Genomic DNA, 22,377 nt, shown 5'->3' with positions numbered 1-22,377 from the left:
GTTTTCAAAGGTTTTCTTGAGGAATACCGCCATCAGTCTCTTCTGGAGAGTCAACGTTGCATAAAAATGAAGTAGATTCAGCTTGCACTGACAAACTGCAAGGAATCCGGTAAGATATTGGAGAGACTTTCGTGTGGATTTCTGTTGATGAAACTACTGACAGTTTTGGTCTGTGTATTCAAATCTGGGCACTTGCAACTTGCATCCGGATGTGCCATACATGTCTTACTTTGTTCAAAACAACTCCCAAAAACTAACCAGCAAACAATTGCACACTTTGTCAACAATGGTCTGGTTGGGCTATATTCAGGTGACGCGGATGGAAATAAGATGCTTCCGACCTTCACAGATACCGCTGCACCGGTGCATATATCGCGGCAGCGTTTAAATTTCTTCAAGTATTCTAGCCTTTGATGCTTGCGTATAACTTCTGTGGCACATGATATCAACTGTATAGTAGAGTAAATAAGGCTAGAATTCTTTAACGTGAATAAATTAATCCCCACCGTAAAGAAAGTTTTTGTGAAGCCACCCTCAAGAATACAGGCATTCAAGGAAATATTTACGGATGTTCCCTGTTGTTACCCTCTGGAGCACATCGTTAGCAGCATCGGGATACTACAATAATCATTTCCCAGGAAAACTACCAGAGGATGCCGACTCTGTAACTTCACCAATACAAAATTACTCAAAATTCCTCAATCCAACGAGATTTAGTTTATACTAGAGCCAACTACATATTTATGTCAAGAATTATTTCCGCCTACCAGTACATTTCTTTACTGGATGAAATTAAAAAGGACAAAAAATAAAAATCTCATCAGACTTTAAATACCTAGGGGTGACACTGCAACCAACAGCCAGATGCTTCATAAAACATACAACAAAAGGTGCAGCCCAAGTAATAACAACAACACAGGACATCAAAAACATCCGACTACTCAGTCTACAGTCGGGCATAAAATTATTCAACGCCAAAATCTTGCAATCCTGACCTACGGAATGGAGGTTATATGGGGCCACCTGACAGAAAAATATCTTGAAAACTAGGAAAGGAAAAATCTACTTATCTAGAAATAGCAATAAATCTCTCAAAGACAACAAGATCTAGACTAGTGTACCTGCTAGCGATAGAAGCATCCCTAATTGAAGACAAACTTCGATGTATGATGCCACACACCAAGGCTTCCAGAAATCAACTGAAGATCATGGAGGATTAACCAGCAAAAACATAGTCGGCGTTTTGTGGCAACGTAGCAATGACGAACCGCTGATGGACGGCACCAAACTACGAACTGTGACATGTCGTAGCTAGATTATCTATTCACGGCTTTCGTCATCTAATTTGTAAAAACAAAAATGATCGTGGCCCAACTACAACATGCGAGCGTGATCTGTGTAACGATTCCTGTGAACGATATCACATAGAATTGTGGAGTAAAAGAGTGACATATATAAATGAATACGCAAAAATGTAAATGTCAAATGCTAATCAAAGTAACTATGTGGCTATTTGGCTGCAATTTTAATAAATAAAAAAGTAAATTAATGAAGAACCAGGTGAAGTGGGACAAAAAGTATGGGCAAAAGAGCAAGAGATCTTGCAGAAAAAAAGACCTGAAACACTTGTGCCCACCAGCATACATATTTAGCAGAAAACCGAGCTCCCCTGATGGCAGCTTTCGTGTCCAACATGTGCTGAAAGTGAAGGATGCTCTTGTCACTTCCATTGATCTACAACGTTCTTTTCCAACGTATAAATTGATACTGACTGACAAGCGCTATAGTTTTTCTCTGGAAAACTTAGAAAAGGTTTTATCGTTTGCTGTGAAGCCAACTAAGATCTGAACGTTTGAAACCACTGATTTAACCGGAATTTATAAAATTATATATTGTACGTATTTCAACATATGGCGATGCGTGATTTATTCCGTACTGTTATCTCGGAAAAACTAAAACAGTTTGGAATGAGTTTGAACATAAAGATAGTGTAATGTTTACTGTGTTGTGAAACTGCGCATATTTTCATTTTCCTTGTTTTTAATAAATAATAATATACCCACATGTCGATACTGGGTATTTTACGTTATGTCTAGTTTTGCTGTGCAGTACTTTTTAAGAGCTATTTTCGGTTTTATATAGCGTAAATGAGGTACTGAAAGAGCCTATTTTAGGTGCCTGAAATGCACTTTTTATGACCTAAAAATCCGCGGACTACTAAGAACAGTCCAGCCCTTAGCGTTACATCCGGATTTAACTGGTGGACAATGCAGTATCGAGAACGGCACAATGCGCGATAATTTTACGCACCTAATGGCCAACGAAATGTATGTGTTTGGTTATTTTTGATTGTTGTTTTTATATATGAAAATAGTCAAAACAAGATTGAAGATTGCAGATTCTATCTCGGTTGATCATGAGCCAGCAAAAAGCTCAAACTCACACAATTTATATGAGAGGTTACGCAATGCTGAGTTCATATTGGGTATTTACAAAAGTTCAGCGATAAAATGGAAACATTTCATCCATTTCTATTATAACCGATTTTTTAATAATAAGCGGTAGATAGCGGGCAAAATACAAGGGCATAGCGTGAATTGTGATACTGTCTCTTTTCGCTAAGCCATGCTGAACCAAAGAACAGTAGCAGATTCAGAGACATCAATGAGCCCTCCGCGCTACATAGACGTAAAACAATCAGGGGAAATGTCACTACAGACTTACTCTGTATGTTTTTTGAAGATGGCGCCGTCATGTTAGACGCCTAGAAAAATTTATAGACTATTGTTTACGGGTTACGAGGAGATCGTTTGCGATTGCTTTTTGTATATTATTTCTGTCACATGCACGCGATAGTTGTTTCATATAGTAAATATTACAGTTGTTAGGCTAGTAAGGTAGTATCAGGCAGGAATTTCCTAACCTTCTTATGTTCTTAAACGCTTATTTGACCTAGTAGTACGATGCATTTACCATCGTAACTGCAACTTCGTTTTTGATCATACGTTTCAGATAACAAAGATGGGAAGTACTTGCATATGATGTGAAAAGCATGCTTTCTAAATCAATTTATATCTTCTTTTACCGTATTTGCATCGATAATCGACGAAGCTAAAACTCCAGAAACAATGCTTGTTTGGATAGACCTACTTGTAGTGATCCTTACTCTTTACACTTTCAACTTTGAGCACATGTGCACGACGAATTTAATGTTCACGTTTGCAAAAACTTACCTACGTTTGCTTTGTTAGCCCATAAACGTGAGCAGTGTGGAGAGATGTAAGCAAGACATGCACTCATGACTTGAGGATGCCAAGAAAGTGAAAAATTATTGATATGTCGGAGGAACAGAACTGTCTGTAAGTATACAGTAAAGAATTGTTGTTTCATTACTTTGTCAGTGCGTCAGTGTCATTGTAGTTTACACACCTTCTCGCTTTGAAATCTCACCTATAGGGTGTCACTCAGTGTGTGGCCAATAATAGGAAAAAATCATGTTTGAATGCATGTTCCAGCTATTATAAATTCAATAAGTGTCACTAAGGGAGTTCTGATGGTACTAATGAGCATTTAAACCAATACCTCCAGTATTATTTAGGTCAAAAGACTATTGTGTAAAGGAATAGTGTCAGTTGCTTAGAACCTGTAAAACAGATATTTTGCTCCAACAAGTAGGTCATTCATTTTTAGTAATAACAGCCCAACCTCTGTAACAAGTACGTACTCCTGAAACAGTGTTTCGTATATATTTTAATGGGGATTTAATCAACAGTGCGCAGTTTCAGGCTTGGCTTTCATACTAAATTATTGTATCTTTTAAACAGCAGAATGTTTCATTTTCCAGAATATTTCCTGCCAGGACCTCTCTGTGGCAGTTTTTCAGGAATAGCCAGTTTGAGTTTACTTTTGAATTTTATTTTTAATTTTTCGAAGTGTATAAGCCTATACCAAACTTCCTGATAAACCAAAAATAATACTTGGACTTCATGCAACTACTACTTTTATTTATTCGTTCATCCATTGTACAGTAGATCAGATTTGGTTCAGTGTACCTGTCAGATACAAGCGTGAACGTAGATTTCTGTGGTGTCACCGCCAGACACCACACTTGCTAGGTGATAGCTTTAAATCGGCCGCGGTCCTTTAGTACATGTCGGACCCGCGTGTCGCCACTGTGTGATTGCAGACCGAGCGCCACCACAAGGCAGGTCTCGAGATACGGAATAGCACTCGCCCCAGTTGTACGGACGACGTAGCTAGCGATGCACACTGACGAAGCCTCGCTCATTTGCAGAGCAGATAGTTAGAATAGCCTTCAGCTAAGTCAATGGCTACGACCTAGCAAGGCGCCATTAGTACCATTGGATGTATCTAAAGAATCTCACTTGTATCGCCACAATCTCCAGATGTACCAAAAGGATGGATTAAAGTTAAGTATTCCAGAAGCTAAGTACTTTTCTTTATAGCATTCATTACGTATCCTGTTTCAGACCTCACGCCATCCTGCTTTAGCTTAGTGCGTGCCTTTCGGCTTCCTCTCATTGTGTCTAGGCTGTCTTGTCTAGACACAACAATTTCCATAATAAGTAGTATAATATTTGTACTGTATATGAATGGTACATGGCAGTAATGATCAAGTTCGGTCAGAATTTTTTACTTAACCCATAATACCATATTATGGATCAATGGAAGTATTACAGTGTGGTAAATTGCTCGAAAGTCCACACTAAAGTTGTTATGTAGTTGCGAAAAACGATGAAAGTCTACTCGTTGCTGAGGAGGAACGATCATGATCCAATTCGCACTTAAAACCCTTTTGTTATGCTTTTATGTTTCTTATAATGCTATACCTTCACATCAGTGGCTGTCCAACAATACTTGCCAATCACTCGTCATTGTAAACGAAATTCCAAGTGTTACATAGTTCAGCAACAATGCAAAGACCTATACGAAATTTTACCACATCTCGCATCCAAAGTAGGGTGGAAAGTGAGTTTTCCTCAGTAATTTGAGCGGGAGCACTCATGGATTTCTGTTACTGAGACACGGCATAGAGTTATTTCTAAAGTGAAGTATGGGCATAAGAAATGTCGGATATTAAAGAGCAACACTCAGTCTAGTCCTGCGAAGAATATAAATACAATGATAAAAATGTATTGTGGCGTATTACGGGCAGTGTTACAGGTGAGAATTATAAGTGCTTATTATTGAGATGTTTGGAGAACATGTCATGTAGAGAAAATAATTAAATCAAATGAAAGATTTCAGGTCCATTTGATAAATATGGTGATTGCAGGGTTTGCTTATGAATAGTAAGAAAGAGGTACGTATAATTCGACAGTATATGCGTACTTTGAGGGTCGGTATTCAGTTGCTCTGATTAATAAGGGGATTACGGATACTTTTTTCATCTGACTATTGGATTAGCCGAGCGGTCTGAGGCGCTGCAGTCATGGACTGTGGGGCTGGTCCTGGCGGAGGTTCGAGTCCTCCCTCGGGCATTTTTAGTGTGTAAGCTTAGAGACTGATCACCTTACCAATTAAGTCCCATAAATTTTGACACACATTTGAACATTTGATTTGATTTGACTATTATTCCCTCTGTCAGTTTCGCTGCTGCTATATGCAGAGTGAAGCGCATTACCGTGCCGTGTTTTCGGAGGGCGACGGCCAGACAGGAACGCGCAGGAAGACAGGTCATCTGCAGGTGAGGGCATGTCGGCTCTTCCACTCGAAGCGGACACCAAGCAAGCAGAGAGAGTCAGTAGCTTGGCCGTGTGTGACCTGGCGGCGGCTGTGCGCGTCGGCTGGCTCTATAGTTGGACTGCCGGCCCGTGTCTGTAGCAAGCAACAGGGGTCGCGCCCAACGCCAGGAAGGTGACTGTTTTCAAACTCTCTCGCTATCGCGGGCTCAATGGAGGAACGCTTAATTTCAGTGATACGTATCTGCTGGCATTGTAAGAATTCCATTTCCAACTAAAAGCTGGACCCGCACAGCGTGATGGCCGACAGTGTGCAGCCCATGTAGACAGCATATGTTTTCTGTTTTCATTTTGGTACTCGCTCCTGGTGATTACGTGCACGTGCAGCAGGTCAGCGTTTGGAAGATCTCGCACTTCCTCAACCACTGCCATTTCCCAACCTCCTATGATACACAAAATTACCGTGAATGAACTTCAGTGTATATCATGTATGCGAAGAAGACCAAAGAAATGCACAGATGGAGCTGCATGTCATGTTTTTCCTATGTCTGTAAGTTGTTTATTTGCTAGAGATGGGCAAATGCAAGACGTCAATCGAAATTCATGGCTTTGCGTGGTATCATCAACATACTCCTAAAAGGGCATTGTTTACTACAGGGAAAGCACATGTGGAGACCAAATGAGAAAATAACACAACACAAACTACAATTAAAAGGGAAACCGTATATAAAGCGCATTAACATTTACAGGCGCTGAGAGGCCGAAAACCACAATGTGGCACTCATGAAACCAAGTGGTGTATTTACTAGAAGAACTTAATATTCGGAAGTTACACCTGTTGTAATCAGAGAAAAAACTTTCCAGACCCTGTGTGATACGAATAATATCGAGTGACAAACAACAAAGTATGTTTCGGCTTACCCAGAACTGACACAAGTTCGGTTACTGACAAATTTTGAGCCGACTGTGGTAAATTCGATTTTCGGCCGTGGGCGTTCGCCGAAGATGGAGCAACTTTCGAAAATCACCTCTTTTTATGTAACGATAATTGAAAAATTTCTGTTGATTATTAAGAAAATAACCAGGAACACTGCCGCTGATTAATAAGCCCGAATGTGGAGAAAGCGTAAAAAACATTAAAAACGCTTATTCAATTTAGGAAGCTTTGCTTACTTGCAAAACTTCACACCGCATCAGATTAATGAATTTACTGCATTATTTTCATGCCTTGCATTTTTTGAAGTCGGCTGGCATAGCTAACGACAGTAAAACGTATTCTGGAAGTTAGGTTTTTGAGTTATTTGTGTACAGTGTACGTAAACTGGACCAACATTCGACGAGGTGAATATGGGAAACCCCCAAAACAGTCAGAAATTCTGTAATGTCACATCCTCGGACGAGAAATGAAAATCAAAACAAGTTCCAAATTTCATGAAAAATGAACAAGCAAACAAATTTCCAGTTAACACTATTATTTGGATATTAACCACTAATTGAATCTGGAATCTAATACTTAGTAATTTATTAACATACGAAAGAAAGATAGGATTCCAGTAAAATGAAACTCAAAACTCAAAATCATAATAAATCGCAAAATCACTGTAATTAAAATTCGCAAAGTAGAACCAACGTTCCCAAAGAATATTCCGTGTGAGTACTCTTTGAGATTCCTGAGTAATGGCTAGGGATAAATCAATCAATTGTCACTACGTTACGAGAGTTAGCCAAAGCAGATCATACTTTTGAATGCTTGTATATGTAGGCGCTATTAGATTGTTTTTTCAGAATTGATTATTGCGATCTACTATGACGAAGTGAAACGATACTTTGACTTCAAATATTACGTTATTTAGAATTCAGATAGAGGATTAGCATATATTAGACAGAAGTGGCTTTTAATTAGATAACTTGAAGTTAACACTATTTAGGAAGTGAACACAGATAGTTTCATTCGTAATAAGTAATGGAGTATGGAACGTGGCGATAGTTACGAAGTATATAATTTATAATTCATCCCAACACCTGGGAAAACTTCTTCCTCACGGCTCTGTTAGGAAGTGACTAATATTGTGTAATAAACCAGCATATCGCATCAGTTCACGTATTTAACATTCAACTTTTACAATATTATTTATAGAGGTAATGTGCTGCCATATTATTTGACTGAAGCGCTCCGCGCTTATATAGAAACTCCTTGACGTTAGGAATAAATAATACTGTTAGGACGGATTTGAGATTACAACCAGTCTGCAGCAATTTGGTGTCGCTGGAACTAATTTGAACTTATCATTAATATTTAAATAGCAACTGATAAACGATCGATTATAAACGATTTAATTACAACATTTGGTGAAGTAAATATCTCGCACAAGTCGCGAGTTCAGTTCATCAATGTTCTGTTTTGTAACGTCGATAACGATACATAAGAAATAGGAATCTCATTGCTCTACCGCTGAGTGTTAGCCAAGACCGAAGATTCGAATGACGTTACAATTGCCTGCACAATCTACTGTTAACAGCCTAGGATTGAAGCAAGATGACTTTGGTCCCCGAGTTTCATACATTATCGTGATATTAACTGGACTACTAATTTCGTACCTCTATGACTACTTGCTGTGCTGTTTTCCACCCCTATAGAAGCTGAGAAGGTACCGTTTCTTGAAGTAAAGATCTTTTCGAGCTTGAATTTTCTCAATTTTTCCCTCTTTTATAGCTCAGAAAATATTTTCTGTATCCAATATCGGTCCACAGATGACTTAAAGATGAACACAGCAACAGATAGCTGGAGCATGATGACCAAAGTCTGCTATAAGCGCTGTATGATTCTGTAACTAAATTCTATGTCAGCAAGCCGTGAAGAGTCTGTCTTCACCACAGAAAAATGGTAAACTACTACTGCAATTAAGTTGTGCAGCAGAAGGAGGTGTCGTCTTTGTGGGAATTGGGTACAAGTATTGGTCACGTATACTGCACACATGCTAATTTTATGCTGGGAATAGGCGCCGCAATTCACACTCCTGGATGTTGGAACAGATTCTCTGTGGACGCCAACGAAGACTAAATTAGTATTTAGGAAGGAACAGAAGAGTTTGCGGAGTCCTTTGGCATTATTCTGTAAATCTTTATAGCACCTTGAATGCAGGACAACGCCGAAATCACCGCCGCGCCACGGATTAGGCATACATTCCCATGAATAGCCTGTGTGAGGATTCTAAACCGCAGATTCCAAAAGGGGGGGCAAGTGTCCCCTCTTGGTTCCCTTTGCGGTCTCCTATGTTTGCTGATACATAACGAAAAATATGCAACTCAGCAATTCGGTTACTAACTTCTAACAAGCAGAAACCAAATAAGAGGAAAGTAGACAAATCTGCAAGGTTTAAGCATTCCGAACACTTGAAGTTCAGAAAATCTTTGATTAAGAAAGCAATGTGTATGGATTACTAGAAGAATCTTCTGCTTCCTAATATTTTAATACATCCACCAATTAAGCACATTACCGTAGGGTGCTATCAGTTTATTCATTCAGATTTCATTGGCTTTCTTATGGGAGATATGTATTTTATACATCTGACGAAACGATTTCGAACAAATGTAAATACTTTACAGTTCAGACTACGATCAGAACGATTAGTACACCCACTGTCACGACTCGAAATAAAACAACTTTTGGGGCAACCAAGATGACTTCATGACGGTTCAAATGGCTCTGAGCACTATGGGACTTAACTTCTGAGGTCATCAGTCCCCTAGAACTTAGAACTACTTAAACCTAACTAACCTAAGGACATCACACACATCCATGCCCCAGGCAAGATTCGAATCTGCGAACGTAGCGGTCGCTCGGTTACAGACTTTAGCGCCTAGAACCGCTCAGCCACTCCGGCCAGCTATATCACTTGGCTTCTTCGTTATTCGAAACATGTAAGAACAAGAAAGATACATTAACGCAGGCAAATGCGTCGTATTATTGGAACAAATATTCCTATAAGACTAGAAAAAAACTTATGAAAATGCCTCCCTGAAACCGTTTTATTCAGGAAAGCACTGTAATATTTACTAAGTAAAATAACTGCTGCGTGGACAACAGATACTAAGAAGGAATTGCAGACAGCTCTCTGCTAATTTTTAGGGGCTACTAACATGGCAGCCCCGGCTTCTAAGGAATGCACACCGTAAAGACTATACCGCCAGCTCCCCATATTATATCTCCCTGGATACTGACTAACACAACGTATACTCTGACTGAGACGTAACGCGACATTGTAGTACTCTGAACCTAAGTAAGTAATATGATAAAATACGAAGTCTCACGGTACATTCAGTGGTATGTCGTTGTATATTTGAGATTATAGTGAGTGCAGTTTGGAGGGATGAAAACCGAAGTGGGTAAAATATATTACTTTATGTTCCAGAAATAGAAGGCCTTTTTGCTGAGATTGTTTCTGTCGTTATCTTACATTATCTTGCCTTACATTACCTTACATATGTTACGTCTTGACTGTATACCATCCACAGTTCGAGGAAATGAACGTTGGGTAAATAATGATTACACCCCACTGATAGTTTAATATACCCGGCGAAGAAAATCTACAACACCAAAAATTAATTAATGTAAAGTAATGAAATCTCTAGAATACATCAGTCTAGGTAACACAAGTGATTAACATTGCAAGATCGCAGGTTAACAAAAGCGGGAGAGTGTCCATTGCAAATGCGAAATGCTGGTGCATTAATAACTGGTGTAGCTGCCAGAATGTTGAATGCAAGAATGAAAATGAGCATGCATTGTGTTGTACATGGGCCGGACTCAGTTTGTGGGATGGAGAGCCATGCCTTTAGACTTGAAAGGCAAATACAGTGACGGTAAATGCTGCTTGTGGATGACGCTGGTATTGTCCGATGATGTCCAACATGCAATAGAGACAGACCTGGTGGTGGGGGAAGCCAAGGAAACATGTCGATACTTTGTAGAGCATATTGGCTACAACAGCGCTATGTGATCGAGCGTTATCCTGTTGGAAAACACCCACTGGAATGTTGTTAATGAATGCAGCACAACAGCTCAAATCACCAGACTGATGGACTAATTAGCAGTCAGGGTGCGTAGGATAACTACAAGAGTGCTCCTGCTATAGTACGAAATCACATCTCAGACCGTATCTCCAGGTGTACGTTCAGTGGGTTAGTATGCAGACTGGTTGGTTTCAACCCTTCTACTGGCCTCCTCCTAACCATAACTTGGCCATTGCTGGCCCTTGAGGAAGAACCGGCTTTTATCAGAAAAGACAGCAGACCTCTAACCTGGCCCTCAATGAGTTCTCGCTTGACATCACAAATGATGGTGCTTTTGGGTTAGTATTAGCAAGTTGCATGGCTCCTGTCTCTAAACTGTCCTTGAATTAACCGATTTGCAACTGTTCGTCATGTCAATGTGTAGCCAATTGCCGCTCAAATTGCTCGTGCAGACGCAGTACGATGCGCCAGAGCCATGTGCCGATTACTTTCGTCTGCACTCTTGGTGGTGTCACGTGGCTATCCACAACCGGTCTTCATGCGATCGAATACTCTCGTGACTACCGCTACCAGCCTTTCTGCAATATCACAAGAGGAGTATCCACCTTCTCGTAGCCCTATTACACGATATCTTTCAAACTCAGTGGGGTGCTGACAATGACATCTGTCTCGCCTTGAAGACATTATTGGTTGGTTGGTTAAATTCGGTGGAGGAGACGAAACAGAGAGGTCATGTGTCCCAATGGATTAGGAAAGGATTGGGGAAGTCAGCCGTGCCCTTTCAAATGAACCATCCCAGAATTTGCCTGAAGAGATTTACGAAAATCACGGGAAACCTAGATCAGATTGACCGGACGCGGGTTTGAAACGTTGTCCTGCCGAATGCGAGTCTAGTGCACTAACCGCTGCTCTCGGTAAGACATTCTTGACAAACGTCATTTGTCCATGTCCAATCTCAAAGGTAATTAACGCTCATAATGGTTATAGCGTATAGTTAAACCAAAACTGATTTGAATCCTTATAGTGATGCTACTAACACCACTTTTATACGAGCGGTGCGAAGTTTTAATAGACATCGTCATTCAGATGTAGATACATGCCTACGGATTTCCGTTTATGTAGCACAACTCCTTGGTGTTGCGATTTTATTCAGTGTACATGAGACAAGATCTGCTCGGTACAAATGACCGTTTTGTTATTCGTGTAGTTAGCAGTAAGAAACCAGCTACCAAAATATTGGCTGCACTGTAGTGTCCACAGCACGCTGAACTCATCCATGTCGCTTTTCTGTTTGCTTTTGTAATTATGTGGAGCTTACATGCCGCGGCCGTCACTCTGCATATTTCCCTTGCTGGTTTTATACGGAGCATACGCTTCAGACCGCAGGTGTTGTTTCATAATGCTGTGACCAGAGCGCAGCTTAATTCTTTTGTGCATACTGTGGTATGCACACATATAACCACAGTTTCATTCAGCCTCACTTGTTCGTCCATTGTCAAACAAACATTGCAAACAGAGAGTATCGTTTCTGTCAATTTTACGGCTCTGCACCTTGGCTGGTCTGTCAAGCAGAATATACGACTTCCGTATTATTAGTAATATCTTTCATGTCTGTATCTCTCTTCTTCCTATTGCTGTCTCTGTTTTCTGACAGTGAATACGATATTATGTTTAGAGTGGTATATTCCTGTATCTGCTATTCAAAGGAAACTTTCGCCGTTATTGCTTCCTCAGTTGTCAGCATACAACCAATTATTGCACCATCTGTCATGGTTTTACAGAAACATCTTTAACTATGCATTTTTTATGTGTAACCTCACCGTAGTTTAAAAGGTCTGAGATTTCGTCCACCCGTTATTACGAGATACAAATTGGAAAAATAAGAAAAATTGAAGAGGTATGGAAAAGAGCTTAAATTTGTTTCAGAAAATGCAATTTTGTGAGAAAAATAATTTTGATTTCGAGGTTATTATTGGAACAAAAGACATTACTGGATAGTATTCCACAATCATGAAAAATCTTTCCTCATATGAATGCATAATAAAGAATTCCATATCCTGAGATCAAAGAAGATGTCATACAGAGACAAAGGAGTAAATGCCTGAAGCAAACAATACATAATTGATGAAGTTAAGGATTTAGTATGTTGTGATGTTCCTATGTGCTGCAACTTAAGTCTGTAAAAGGTACGGAATGCATTTTTTTGTGGAGCATCTCAGTCTCAATTGTATGCAAGTTGGTAAACAATGAACAGTGACTGCTAGAAGACTTGTATCACCTATATCGATTAGAAGTAGGTTTATACTATGGAACTGTTTATCACGTCTATGAAGTGTCTGTTCTTTGTTACTTAAGGTCATTGATTTGTGACAGGAAATATAAAGTTCGTAATGCGTGCATGGAAAAAATAAATAATGTTTAAAATAATAAAATTTTATAATATATGTATGGTTATCAAGAAAACATTGTATGCTGGAAGCTGCCTCATGCTTAGGACACTAGCATTGAGTGACTTAAAAGATGTAGGGAAGTCCCTCCTCAACGAAAGTGGCTTGGAGCGATGTAAAAGGTGGTTTTGGCGGTCGAACTGGGCGGCTCCTTCGTGGGAACGGGACGCAGTCAGTGGCTAGCCGTTGCACGGTACACATCAATGGTGCCAAGGGAGGCAGTTGTAAGCCATTTTGCAAGGAATTTTGCCTGGGATGTGGATTTGGCTGTCGCAAGATACTCTCGGCAGTAAGGAATGCGCCGCCAAGAAGAATTGTAAAGAGCTCAGACCTCAAGAGCCGTGAGTACAGTTATCCACCACGCCGCTTGCCACCACTACTAAGCCACTGCTCCACCAACTTCATGCAAGCAGACATGTATCAGGGCATGGGCCAGTTAATTTATGTGAGTGTCTTCAATAATAATCTAAGTGCTATAACCAGTGTTTAGAACCAAAACTTTTATCCAAATAATGAACCTATGCAGGCTCCCCTCCTAAGTGTTCAGAAAACCGAGTATTCTGTTTATAACGAATTAGTGATTTATTTCTGTGTTTAAGTGTGCTAAAATTCAGTGCCAAAATGTTACTATCTAAAATACCTTCTTCACAGGCGATGAAAAAGGCGCACAAATTAAACTTATTTGAAACATAATTTAGCCTTGATTGCTATCATGAACGATATTTTTGAAGTTAATCGAGCCCAGTCTTGAGTAATTTGCTTTGAAGGATGAAAACATGAACTATTCCAGGGGAGGCTAAGAATTCAATTTAGTGGGATTGAATCTTACTACTGAAACAATCACAGAGTTTGGCTAGTGATACAATAATAGTTTACGTGTCCCCACCATATTATTCACATATTAGAAAGATAATAGACGAAATGGGAGATAAGATACTGCGTGAAGAGTTTGACAGAGCGCTGAAAGACCTGAGTCGAAACAAGGCCCCAGGAGTAGACAACATTCCATTAGAACTACTGATGGCCTTGGGAGAGCCAGTCATGACAAACCTCTACCATCTAGTGAGCAAGATGTATGAGACAGGCGAAATACCCTCAGACTTCAAGAAGAATATAATAATTCCAATCCCAAAGAAAGCAGGTGTTGACAGATGTGAAAATTACCGAACTATCATTTTGATAAGTCACAGCTGCAAAATACTAACGCGAATTCTTTACAGACGAATGGAAAAACTGGTAGAAGCGGACCTCGGGGAAGATCAGTTTAGATTCCGTAGAAATGTTGGAACACGTGAGGCAATACTAACCTTACGACTTATCTTAGAAGAAATATTAAGAAAAGGCAAACCTACGTTTCTAGCATTTGTAGTCTTAGAGAAAGTTTTTGACAGTGTGGACTGGAATACTCTCTTTCAAATTCTAATGGTGGCAGGGGTAAAATACAGGGAGCGAAAGGCCATTTACAATTTGTACAGAAACCAGATGGCAGTTATAAGTGTCGAAGGGCATTAATGGGAAGCAGCGGTTGGGAAGGGAGTGAGACAGGCTTGTAGCCTCTCCCCGATGTTATTCAATCTGTATATTGAGCAAGCAGTAAAGGAAACAAAAGAAAAATTCGGTGTAGGTATTAATGTCCATGGAGAAGAAATAAAAACGTTGAGGTTCGCCGATGACATTGTAATTGTGGCAGAGACAGCAAAGGACCTGGAAGAGCAGTTGAACGGAATGGACAGTGTCTTGAAAGGAGGATATAAGATGAACATCAACAAAAGCAAAACGAGGGTAATGGAATGTAGTCGAATTAAGTCGGGTGATGCTGAGAGAATTAGATTAGGAATTGAGACACTTAAAGTAGTAAAGGAGATTTGCTATTTAGGGAGTAAAATAACTGATGATGGTTGAAGTAGAAGATATAAAATGTAGACTGGCAATGGCAAGGAAATCGTTTCTGAAGAAGAGAAATTTGTTAACATCGAGTATAGATTTAAGTGTCAGGAAGTCGTTTCTGAAAGTATTTGTATGGAGTGTAGCCATGTATGGAAGTGAAACATGGACGATAAATAGTTTGGACAAGAAGAGAATAGAAGCTTTCGAAATGTGGTGCTAGAGAAGAATGCTGAAGATAAGGTGGGTAGATCACGTAACTAATGAGGAGGTATTGAATAGGATTGGGGAGAAGAGAAGTTTGTGGCACAACTTGACTAGAAGAAGGGATCGGTTGGTAGGGCATGTTTTGAGGCTTCAAGGGATCACAAATTTAGCATTGGAGGGCAGCATGGAGGGTAAAAATCGTAAAGGGAGACCAAGAGATGAATACACTAAGCAGATTCAGAAGGATGTAGGTTGCAGTAGGTACTGGGAGATGAAGAAGCTTGCACAGGCCACAACAACAAAAACAATTGGAATATTATCGCTGGTAAAGTAAACTGATACATTTCTATATATGAGAGTATAAGCAGTGTAATTGTAGTATTATTTAATTTTATTTGTGATATTTATACGTCAGTTAAGTCAGAAACCTTTCTATATCCAACTTTAGTTCAGTGCCTCCTGCAGTAACATATCAGTACTGAGACACGTAATGATCGTGATTGTTATTATTATGAGTGGGGTACAAATTTACTTTCCACGATTAATTGTTTTGTGCATTAATGGTAACTATTGCTACCCACAACTTAGATCGCCCTGTATGCTTGTGCATCCAGTGTGCTATTCAAACGAAGTCTTAATGAAAGTCACTACAGCAACTAATATTCAGTTTTATTGACCGTAATATTTCAAATTAATGTGCCTAATTTTCATTCGTATATGAACTTTACTACTTTTCTTATCTCCAAAGTAAAATCCTGTTTAGTTTTTCTATTAAATACAATATGTTCAAAATTACTGTCCGATACCTTCTCCCATTAGACACACGCCCGGTCAAAATTCAGAATCTTCCAGAGGATAACATTGGTTTGTGACCCAGCAAGCGAGTGCTATAGACGGTGCTGGACAAACAGCTTACAAACCGAATTTCACCCCTGTTGTAAGAACAAGTCAGACGAATGTCCAAGCAGAAGAAACAATCGTCCTTCGAAGGGTTGCCTAATAGTTGCGACGCTGTTATCCGATTAGCTAAGGCATGTGGAATTGCCCAAATACGGGGAAATGAGGAAAGACAGACTAAATTTCCAACTGATGTTGGCAGCTCTTTTTAATGTACGAGGAGCGATCAATAAGCAACGCTACATATCTTCCTCTCACCCATTTCCGATTGAAAAAACGCGGAATTTGATGTGGGAAATCGTGGAGTATTCTTTTTGAACACCTGTGGTTTCATGAATTTCCTGTGGGTGACGGTAGTATACGTAGCGTTCAAAATGGCGTCTGTTACAAAGGTAAGTTTCAAGCAGAGAACTGTCATTGAATTTCTTTTGGCGGAAAAGCAGAACATCACATACATTCATAGGCGCTTGTAAAATCTCTACAGGGATCCGTCAGAGAACAAAAGCACGGTGAGTAGTCGGGTTACGGATCTGCCGTCATAGCAACAAGGTCGGGCATAGCTGTCCAACCTCGTGCATGTTAGCAGGCCGCGCATAGATGTAATAAATCTAGAATGAAATTTTCACTCTAGAGCGGAGTGTGCGCTGATATGAAACTTCCTGGCAGATTAAACTGTGTGCCAGATCGAGACTCGAACTTGGGACCTTTGCATTTCGCGGGCAAGTGCTCTACCAACTTGCCCGCGAAAGGCAAAGGTCTCGAGTTTGAGTCTCGGTCTGGTACACAGTTTTAATCTGCCAGGAAGTTTGAGATGTAATACATGGAAACTCTCCTTTTAGGTGCTCGACGGACCACAAACAATCCCTGCTCAACTGGGCGTCTATCTCTAGTGCTGACATATTCGGCCAGTAGTTGGGGTACTCAAAGCCATGTGCCCGCTGTGCTCCTCACCGCCTTACAGAAGATCATAAATAGCAACGAAGGACAAGCTTTGCGGAATTGCTTGCGCCTTACGAAGTTGACCGAGATATAATTTTTGTCGAACATTGTCGCAAGCGTTGAATCGTGGGTATATCATTTTGAGCCGGAAACAAAATGGCAAACCATGGAGTGGCGCCACATCACTTATCCTTCGAAGAAAAAGTAATGTCATGGCGACGATCTTCAGGGACTCTGTAGGGGTTAATTTGTTTGATGTACTGCCTCATAGTGCAACTATCCACTCTGAAGTGTACTGTGCTGCCCACAGGAAACTGAAGAAAGGACTTTCGCATGTTCGTTGCCACAAACACAGAAACGATCTCCTCCTTTTCCGTGACAACGCAAGGCCTCTTACAAGTCTGCACCCTCACGCACCCTACAGACCGAATCTCACACCTTCCGACTTCCATCTGTTTGGACCAGTGAAGGATGCACTCCGCGGAATGCAGCACGTGGCTAATGCGGAGATTATTGATCCAGCAAGACGTTGGCTTCGACGTCAACCAATAGAATGGTACCATGCGGGCGTACAGGCTCTCCCAGTAAGGTGACGCAAGGAAATTGTGCCGCAAAACAGGGTTTTGTAGTCAAAAGAGACGGGAATAGTATTGTATATTAGAATCATGAATAAAGCCAACATGATTTCAGAAAAAAAGTGTTGCATTACTTACCTAACGCCCCTAATAACAAAGAGAATTGTGGCGAAGATGAAGTCCGCATCACAGTTGTTAAATATTTGGGTGTAGTTATTACAAACGATATAAAATAAGATGAACATATGAAATCAGTATTACTGTACGCTAACAGAAGCAAATATTTTGGAAAGGTTCTAGAAAAATGCATAGTATCTAAATAGGAAATCCCGCGTTGGTGTAATCATTTCTGCAGTACTGCGTTTGAAGTCCTTATCCAATATCTCTGGACATTGGACATTTGAAGAAACGAGTTGCAAGAATCGCAAGAGATCGGTATGGCTCATAGCCTAAAAAAGTATAATGGAGATTCTCGGATAAATCAAATGAGAATTTTTGTGCATATTGGCGAGCTGTCCTTGCGGTATCCTACTGAGTACATTTAGAAAATCGGTGTTCCATGAAGACTGCTTGGAAGTTTGGCTCTAACTATCGTGCAGCTCGTGTAGGGATTTAGAGAACATAATAAGAAAGGAAAAGAGATCCACTACTGTACTTCCACGCTACTGCTGACAAATTACTCGAAACGGTTCATACCATGATATATGTCGGAGTAACTATCCAGAGTGACCTTAAGTGGAACTACCACGTAAAGGGATTGGCAGGAAAAGGAGACGACAGAATGAGATTCGAGGAAGAATCTTAAGGAACTCCAGCTCATCCACGAAAGAAATAAATACAAGGCACTTGTTTGATAGATTTTTGCGTATTGGCCATCATTCTTGGACTACCAAGTGGGACTGATAGAAAGAAGAGACAGAGAAGTTCCAACGGAGCACCGCGTTTCGTCATTAGTTCGTTTACTCGGGGTCAGAGCTTTACAGAGATGCTCGACAAACTCCAGTGGCAGATGCTACAAGAGAGGAGTTATGAATCAAACAGAGGTTTAATACTGAAATTTCGAGACAGTACTTTCCAGGAAGAGTCGGACAACTTATTACTCCCTCCTACAAACATCTCGCGAAATGACCGCGATGAAAGAATTCGAGAAATTGGAGCTAATACAGAGGCTGACAGCCTTGGGAGAGCCAGTCCTGACTAAACTCTACCATCTGGTGGGCGAGATGTTTGAGGCAGGCGAAATACCAAAAGACTTCAGGAAGAATATCATTATTCCAATCCCAAAGATAGGAGGTGTTGACAGATGTGAAAATTACCGAACTATCAGCTTAATAAGTCACGGCAGCAAAATAATAACGCGAATTCTTTACAGACGAATGGAAAAACTAGTAGAAGCCGACCTCGGGGAAGATCAGTTTGGATTCCGTAGAAATATTGGAACACGTGAGGCAATACTGACCCTACGACGTATCTTAGAAACTAGATTAAGGAAAGCCAAACCTACGTTTCTAGCATTTGTAGACTTAGAAAAAGCTTTTGACAATGTTGAATCGAATACACTCATTCAAATTCTGAAGGCGGCAGGGGTAAAATATAGGGAGCGAAAGGCTATTTACAAATTGTACAGAAATCAGATGGCAGTTGTAAGAGTCGAGGGACATGAAAGGGAAGCAGTGGCTGGGAAGGAAGTGAGACAGGGTTGTAGCCTCTCCCAGATGTTGTTCAATCAGTATATTGAGCAAGAAGTAAAGGAAACAAAAGAAAAAATTCGGAGTAAGTACTAAAATCCATGGTGAAGAAATAAAAACTTTAAGTTTCGCCGATGACATTGTAATTCTGTCAGAGACAGCAAAGAACTTGGAAGAGCAGTTGAACGGAATGGACAGTGTCTTGAAAGGAGGATATAAGATGAACACCAACAAAAGCAAACTGAGGATAATGAAATGTAGTCGAATTATGTCGGGTGATGCTGAGGCATTCAGGTTAGGAAATGAGACACTTAAAGTAGTATATGAGTTTTGCTATTTGGGGAGCAAGATAACTGATGATGTTCGAAGTAGAGAGGATATAAAATATAGACTGGCAATGGAAAGGAAAGCGTATTTAAAAAAGAGAAATTTGTTAACATCGAGTATAGATTTAAGTGTCAGGAAGTCGTTTCTGAAAGTATTTGTATGGAGTGTAGCCATGTATGGAAGTGAAACATGGACGATAAATAGTTTGGACAAGAAGAGAATAGAAGCTTTCGAAATGTGATGATACAGAAGAATGCTGAAGATTAGATGGGTAGACACATAACTAATGAGGAGGTATTAAATAGGATTGGGGAGAAGAGAAGTATGTGGCACAACTCGACTAGAAGAAGGGATCGGTTGGTAGGACATATTCTGAGGCATCAAGGGATCACCAATTTAGGATTGGAGGGCAGCGTGTAGGGTAAAAATCGTAGAGGGATACCAAGAGATGAACACACTAAGCAGATTCAGAAGGATGTAGGTTGCAGTAGGTACTGGGAGATGAAGAAGCTTGCACAGGATAGAGTAGCATGGGGAGCTGCATCAAACCAGTCTCAGGACTGAAGACCACAGCAACAACAAGAACAACAGAGGCTTACCGACAGTCGTTCTTCCCGCCCGAAATTCGCGAGCGGAACAGGGAAGAGGGGACTAGTTGGTGGTACCAGAAGTGTCGTCCGCCACATACCTTCAGGTGGCTTGCAGACTACTGATACGGTTATAAATGTAAATATAGGGAACGTACAGAGAGTAATCTTTTTCGTGTTTAATACACTGCCGGGAAAGGATGAATTCACAAGTCCACTAAACAGTGCGGGCATGAGAGCGCACTGACACGACACCTGTCTTGGGTCAAATCCCGCTCCGAGAAAAATAGCTGCTCTATCAGGGGCTTCTGATAAAGTGTACATTCACTTTCAGAGTGATATATCCATTCTGGTCCACCGTTCGCTGATAAGGCATTGTTAAATCGCATCTTTGCAAAGGAAATACACCGGTGACTTTATCTATCAATGCCAATTTTCATCGAGATAAGTTGTGGAGCTTCCCCCTAGAAAGAGAGAAATGGTCTCCGCAAGACATGCCGTCAACGGCTATTACGTGGATTAACATGCCTACGCCCAAAGCTTTTAAGAAGTAAATTTTCCAGATTTCAAAGTTAATCCTCATTTTCACTACAGTTTCGTGATTGGTTATCGAGAATCGTATGTGATGCCATCACAGAGATTTCACCTCAGTTGTCCTCATGCAAGGAATGATCTATTCCTTGAAGGCTATCAGAGAATGTAGCGTGCAATATTACACTAAACTTCAACAGATTCAGAATCTGTAATTCTTGTGGTGTTCTTTGAGTTGTAAGTATTTGTTCAAGGACATTTTGGTGTTTCAATAATGCTTACAAGCTGCCGGACACCAAGCACACGAGAATTTCACATCACTGGTTTGCCAGGCGAAGGCTGCCGCTGTCCGACGATATCAGAGGACTTGACTACGTAAACAGGCAGAATACGGAGCTACGGTCGGCAACGCCTAAATGAGACAACAAGCATCTGGTGCAGTTGTTAGATCGGGTGCTGTTGCTACAATGGCAGGATATCAACATTTAGGTCATTTTAAACGTGATGTTACAGTCGGCGCATGAGCGATGGAATACATCTCCGAGGTAGCGATGTAGTGGGGTTTTCCCGTACGACCTTTTCACGCGTGTACCGTGAATATCGGGAATCGGGTAAAACATCGAACCTCCGACATTGCTGCGGCCGGAATAGTCACTGCAAGAACGGGACCAATGGCGACTGAAGAGTCTCATTCAGCGTGACAGAAGCGCTACCCTTCCGAAAATTGTTGCACATTTCAATACTGTGCCATCAGCAAGTGTCCGCGTACGAACTAATCAACGAAACACCACCGATATGGGCTTCGGAGCCAAAGGCCCACTCGTATACCCTTGATGACTGCACGACACAAAGTTCTAAGCCTCGCCCGGGCCCGTCAACACCGACATTGGACTGTTGGTGACTGGACACATGTTGTCTGTTCGGACGAGTACGGATATCGAGACAACTTCATGAATCCATGGACCCTGCATGTCAGCAGGGGACTGTTCAGGCTGGTGGAGACTCTGTAGTGGTGTGGGCGTGTGCAGTTGGAGTAAAATGGGAACCCTGATACGTCTAGATTCGATTCTGACATGTGGCAGGTACTTAAGCATCCTGTCTGATCACCTGCGTGCATTCATGTCCATTGCGACGCACTAGGATAATTCCAACAGGGCAATGCGACACACTACACTACAGAATTGCCGCAGAATCGCTCCAGAAACACTCTTCTGAGTTTAAACACTTCCACTGGCCACCAAAATCCCCAGACATGAACATTATTGAGCATATCTGAGATGTCTTGCAACATGCTGTTCAGAAGAGATCTCCACCCTCTCGTACTCTTACGATTTTATGGACAGCCGTGCAGGATTCATGGTGTAAATTCCCTCCAGCAGTACTTCAGACATTAGTCGAGTTCATGTCCCATCGTGTTGCGGCGTTGCTCGATACTCGACAGGTGTACCAGTTTCTTTGGCTCTTCAGTGTATAATTATCTGATGGTAGAACATTGAGTACACAGACGACATCTTTGAAAACACGTGAAGAGCGGTATAAACAAAGTATGAGCGTATATTTGTTTCACAAAACTTCATGGG

The sequence above is a fragment of the Schistocerca serialis genome, chromosome 9 (genome assembly GCF_023864345.2).
Source record: "Schistocerca serialis cubense isolate TAMUIC-IGC-003099 chromosome 9, iqSchSeri2.2, whole genome shotgun sequence".
NCBI lineage: Eukaryota > Metazoa > Arthropoda > Insecta > Orthoptera > Acrididae > Schistocerca > Schistocerca serialis.
The sequence above is the reverse complement of the archived record's forward strand: the minus strand, read 5'-3'. Positions refer to the sequence as shown.